Below are 6,570 nucleotides of genomic sequence, written 5' to 3' on the forward strand. Positions count from 1 at the left end.
GTCAGTCAAGGAGATCCCCAACCAACGCACGAACACAGCTAGGGGCAAAGCCCAGCCATGGCGCCACTAGCACTCTAGCTGGAACTGTTCCAGTCGAGAGCTAGTGCTGCTGACTAGTGCTGTCGCGCGTCGCCGCAGCTAGGCCGGAGCCCAGCCACTTGCGCCTGTTGGCTGCAGCAAGTCGCTGGCAGCAGCTAGCGGCAGTGCAACTGTTGCACTTGCTGCTGCCGCTCGTTGCTGTGACTCGCCGCCGCCACCTGTCCTCCAGCCTGCGCCCTCCTTCCCCTTCTCTTCGACCTCCTGGGCAGCCGCCGTGGCCACCTTACGGTGGTTCAACCACCCAGCCACGGCTGCCCTAGCTTCCCAAATTTCAATCTTTCCTTTTTTTTTTGAGAGTTTTAATTTAATTACACAACTTTTGTAAAATTAAATTAATTTGGGTCTTTTGAATTAAAACATAACATTATTGCCTAATTCAATTTTTGAAATCAAATTCACAATTCAATTTTAATTTTAGGGTTCTTCACAAAATTAATTCAAATTTAATCTAACATTTAGATAAAATTATTGATTATACAAAAAATCATATTTCTATGTATCAAATCAAACTAATTAAAATTGTGAAGCATAAATATTCAAAAATAATCAAAATTAAGCACAAAAATCAAAATTTTAGGGCTTTATTTCAATCAAAATTTTCGAAAAACTAGGGCTTTTATCATATTTTGCTAGAACAAATTGAGCAATTAAATCATATTTAATCATATCCCAAAAATTAAATCTCCATTTAATATAAAGATTGAACCATAATTAATTATTCTCCCTCCTAATTGAATTAAAATTGTGGATTATCAAAGAATTATTGGCAATATGCGTAAATGCAATAGGCTAACTGATACCACTGTAGGAGTTTATAGGTACTACGTAGCGGAAATAAAAATGAATCATATTCATACAGTACCTAATCCAAGGATCTAATGCATAACACATAAAGAACAAATAATTGTACCTTTGAAGCGTGATTCCACGTGCGATCGAGCAAGAACAAAGGGAGATAAAGAACCCCAAGCGTGATTCCTCTACTTGGTCCACGGGCACAGATTAAGACCTCCACTAATGCTAGTTAGTCGTGACTGAACGCTTCAATCAACCTTCAACGGAGAGGAGAGACATACTAACCAAGAACCACCACGATAACCACCACACGCGCCACCAAGGGGTGGCCGGCCGTACGGACGTGAGGGGAGGATGAGGGCCGTGAGTTGGAGAGAGGATTAGGGTTTTGGGATTGGTTGCCTTGATGTCAAAATTCACTGTGTGTGAATTATGACTGCTTCTAACAAACCCTAGGCATGGATCTTATTTATAGATCTCATCTCTAAATAAGAGCCCATGTCAAAAGCCCAAAACCTAGTTCCAATCTAACTATGCTAGCCCAATCCAATTCATGATTAGTTAATTGCTCATGAGGCCCATTAATGGGCCTCTTACTTGCTTAACCCAATACCCTTGTGTGTGACCAATATAGAATCCATTCTAAAGGGCTTTGGACCATTTGACTAGCCCAAAGATCATCTCTCATAGTCTAGCAATAGAGGATGACGCCCCAATAGAATGAACTTATTATCTCCATAATAGTGATCCTTGATATATCTAGTAATTGCACTTATCGAAGACATAACTCCTTCACTACGGAGATAAGAGTCACGAACACACCACGAACCACCCACGAGACCACCACACGCGCCACCTAGGGGAGGGTCGTACGAACAGGGAGGAGAGAGAGAGGGCCGAGTGGAGAGATAGAGAATTAGGGTTTTGGGACTTTTGTTGCTTGATTCAATTAACTGTTAATTGATATGTAATGCAACCCTAGACATGAATTATATTTATCGATCATATCTAGAAATAAATCCATGCCAAGCTCAAATTATGGTATGATATTATCAATGACCCTAATTTCATTGGATCTCATGCATAACACATAAAGAGCAAGAATTTATACCTTTGAAGCGTGATTCCACTAGTGATCGAGTAAGAACAAGGGAGACAAAGAACCCCACGTGTGATTCCTCTACTAAGTCCACGAGCACGGATTAAACCTCCACTAATGCTAGTTAGTCATGACCGAACACTTCAATCAACCTTCTACGGAGATAAGAGTCACGAACACACCACGAACCATCCACGAGACCACCACACGCGCCACCTAAGGGAGGGTCGTACAAACAGGGAGGAGAGAGAGAGGGCCGAGTGGAGAGAGAGAATTAGGGTTTTTGGGACTTTTGTTGCTTGATTCAATTAACTTTTAATTGATGTGTAATGCAACCCTAGACATGAATTATATTTATAGATCATATCTAGAAATAAATCCATGCCAAGCCCAAAACCTATTAGACTCTTCTAACTACCCAAGCCCAGCTATCAATATGGCATGTCATAAACTCATGAGGCCCAATAATGGGCCTCTAACTTGTTTAACCCAATACTCTTGTGTGTGACCTTGTGGGATCCATTCTATAAGACTTTGGGCCATTTAACTAGCCCAAAGATTAATTGTCATATCTAGTAACAAACATTGACGCCCCTATAGAAAGAACTAATTATCTCCATAATCGTGATTCCTTGATATATTTAGTAATTGCACTTAGGGAAGACATAACTCCTTCAATCCTTACTTCAGAAATTAAGCATAGCCTACTTCATCAATAATAAGACTATTGTGCTTATCTAATACTTCATATGAAACAACGCTGCCAATTTAACTATGTCATTCTCTTTGCGAAGACATTGATAACCAAAGGTGATTACAAATCTTACAAACTAACGCTAGCTAATTGAGAAAACCATCACCATGTAATCATCTACTATGGTTACAAGGGCCAAATAAAAATACATACAGTTGCTAAAGAGGCGGCATAAGTAATTGCATCTTTTGGGTTCTAATACATAGTCATATAGACAAAGGCTTTGAAACCAATGTAAATAAATAAAAAATAAAAAAAATATATAAAAATCACAAGCATTTTCATTTCTAAACAAAACTATCTATATAACAGAACAAACAGAAATAAACATATTAGACAAATTATATAGTTGGTTCTCTAAAGTGAATCATGGTGAAAAAAACAAACCATTATATTAAACTTGTACCTCTAATACTGGAATGTAGACATACAATGAGCTTTAAGATTCTATATTTGGTCAGCAGCATCACTTGCCCATGACTGATTTTACCATGGAATGATTGTGTTGTAAAATCCTACATAAAAGCAAAAGGATAAAAGTGACAAATGAATTATAAATCTTTCATAAAATCATCTTAGTCAAAGTTCAAAAGTACTAAAATTTCAATCATAGCTTTAAATAAAAAATAAAAAAATCAAAATACTATGAATTTCTTAGAGACGTTAGTGTATAAATGAAACTAATCTAATGTTCATCTTAGCATTGAAAAATTGGATTGTCAAATTAAGAATTGTATAATCAAATTGAGATCCTAACACTCATATGCGATAAAAATTCTACGAACACTAAGACACTACCAAACTCCAAGGTTGATTGCATTTGTCTGTACCTAATGATTACAAGATCTTATAAATATGAATCAAGATATAAAAGGGCACATATGAAAGTACCAAAAGCAAGATTTGCTACAAACAATGATGTGCAGTTCCCTTCTTACTTCTGTTCAGAGTAAAACAAAGATAATTGAGATTGCAGAAAGCTAATGAATGCATAAAGCTACATTCTTGCATACCTCTGTGTTCTCCTCATCAACCTTTGCCTTTCGCTGTTCTTTTTACGTTTTTGCTGTGTGCCCCTTGAACATATGGAGGTTCTCCTGACACAAATGCGCATATAAAACTCTAGGGAAACCTGGGAATTTAACTATAGTAATCTCCGAAGTACCCATGTCCAAAGAAGCAAGAGCACATGAGTCATAGGTCAAAAACAATTTCTTTCTACTCAATGAGAAAGAAAGAGGCCTAAACCCCCCAATCACCAGTTCTCTCGGTAAGCTAAACATCTTAGTCCAAGTTGCGGGTCTGTTATACTCTTTCATAATCCATACGTCACAATATTCAACATAATTCACCATAACACACAGACAGTCATCAAGACCCCCTATGTGAGCAATCAAATACCGCTTTGGATCAAAGTTAGGCAGTGGCACGGAGCTAAAACTTTCATCATTGAGATTGAAACTAACTACATGGAGAGGCATTCTATTAATATCATCAACGGACCAATGCAAAATTCCCTCTAAATAGACCCAATAACTAAAGGGGCAATCAAAGTAATAAGGAACATCCTGAGCCCCCCGTCTCCAGGAATCCGCCCTCAAGCTATAAACCATTACTTGACTTTCGAAAGAACCCACTACATCATCTGATTTATGCTGAAGAATCGTCACACACTTGTAGTCATCCAACACATGATCATAACCAAACCCAAGGTACTTATTACCCTTGCAACCGAAAATAGATATTTGTGGCAAAATTGGGAGGAGTTTGTGTTTTTGTGTAGTAGGGTTGTACAAGATAACCTTGAAGGGGTAAGAGGACATGGTGAAGCAAAGTAAGCCGCGGCACGATCCCTTGACATCAAAATCACCCAGATTATTAAAAGGGTAATCAAGTTCAATGGTATTATCAAATGTGTAGAAATCACTCAACTTACAAGCAATGTTCCAATAAACTATAGGAAATTTTCACATTTGCTACCACCTAAAACGCCTCGCTTCACATTTGCTACCTGTTTAAATTTTTTTTTTACTTTGCTACCACCTAAATCAGACTTTGTTAAAAATCACTACCACTTAACGGAATCCGTTAGGATTTCCGTTAAGTTTATTAAAAAAAAACAAAAATTAAAAAGATTTTAAAAAAATAAAAAAAAAACCAGCAACCCCACCCACCCCCTCCCCTAATCTGCCACCCTCCCCCTCCCCCCTTCCGGCGGCCGGCGCCTAAAGATTCGGCCGGCGCCGGCGACCTCCCCCCCTCCCTTTTCCCCACCCAAAATTGCATAGCCGACACCCCCAAACCACCGCCACCGTAACCCCCAAAACCCATACCAACACCACCGCCACCCCCTTTCCCCTTCCCTCCACCGGAAATCGGCCCCCCTCCCCTGATTCCCCCACCGAAATCGACCCCCCTCCCCTTCCCCTACCCTTTTCGACTGTCCCTAACCCTAAACCACCACCCTAAAACCACCACAAACGAATTTAGGGTTTCGTTTGTGGTGGTTTTGGGGTGGTGGTTTAGGGTTAGGGATGGCCGAAAAGGGTAAGGGAAGGGGAGGGGGGTCGATTTTGGTGGGGGAATCAGGGGTGGGGGGCCGATTTCCGGTGGAGGGAAGGGGAAAGGGGGTGGTTTTCGTTCGGGGTGGGGGTCGGAGCTCAAGAACGGGGAAAGGGAATTGGTGGGGGAAAGGGAGGGGGTGGGTTCGCGCGGCGGCGCCGGCGCCGGCAGGGAGAGGGGGAGGTGAGGGATGGCAGTGAGGAGGAGGGGTGGCTGCAAGGTGGTTGGAGGGGTGGCTAACGGTGGAGTGGGCCCACTAACGGAAATAGTAACAGAAAAAGGCATGTGGTAGTGATTTTTAATAAACACTATTTTAGGTGGTAGTAAAATAAAAAAAAAATTTTAAACAGGTAGCAAATGTGAAACGTGGTGTTTTTAGTGGTAGCAAATGTGAAAATTTCCTAAACTATATGCAGATTATTGGATTGCTGAAAATGGGATCCAATGAAATTAGGGTCATTGATAATATCATATCAAAATTTGCACACACTCTTAAAGCGTAGCAAAGATTTTGCCAGCAACTTAAGCAGAATATCAATGATAACATCTACTGGAAGTAGTGACATATTAACCTAGATTGCGAATTGAATTGGGATTTGTTTGATTTCTGATTTAAGCTTTAAAATTGGAAGAGATAGCGAAACACAAAATTGAAACAAAACAATTGACATTAAAGGTTCAAAATTGCCCATGAATTATACAAACGATTTCAATCTTTGTGTGAAATTGATGAACAACCAGTCAAAAAAGTTTTGAAATTTAAGGGAACGAGATTACCTAAATATAAATTGATTAGGAAGAACAGATTGTGGATTGCTAATCGTTCCCGGCTTCTCGCTACTGATTAGTCGAAGAAAGACTTTGGAAGATACAGAGAGAATGAGAGAGAGTGAGAGAGGACTCGAGAAAGTGATCATCTTTAGACTTTAGCTAACCGGATTGATTAATTCTCCCTCCGCTCTTAAATACTACGTAATTGCCTAATTCGGTTTCTCCGATTGAATCAATGAGTCATCAAGCCCTCCAATTGAATTAATATAATATTGGTTTAGGTTAGATACAAATGTAAGCCAAATTTGGGTCCATATTGTGTTTGATCAAACAAGAAATATGCGGGCAATTTTCGATCCCGTAAGAACGAATAACTATTGAGTTGTGCTTTAAGTAGGGTCCTTGATAAGATGAGTCAAATTCAAACATGATTAATAAAAATTATATTCAAATCAAACCATTGATTTAAGTACGTTTTTGAGCATGGTTA

General features: G+C 39.6%; 1 long non-coding RNA gene across 1 annotated transcript; it reads right to left on the reverse strand.

Moving 5' to 3' along the window:
• Positions 1-1,695: 1,695 nt before the first annotated feature.
• LOC145602890 (uncharacterized) lies at positions 1,696-6,336 on the reverse strand. The gene is made up of 3 exons (XR_014104638.1): positions 6,087-6,336; positions 3,761-3,844; positions 1,696-3,262 (listed from the first exon to the last, which is right to left on the reverse strand). It is a non-coding gene; the product is annotated as an uncharacterized LOC145602890 (long non-coding RNA).
• Positions 6,337-6,570: the final 234 nt, after the last annotated feature.

Source organism: Chenopodium album, chromosome 21 (genome assembly GCF_948465745.1).
Source record: "Chenopodium album chromosome 21, dcCheAlbu1.1, whole genome shotgun sequence".
Classification (NCBI taxonomy): Eukaryota; Viridiplantae; Streptophyta; class Magnoliopsida; order Caryophyllales; family Amaranthaceae; genus Chenopodium; species Chenopodium album.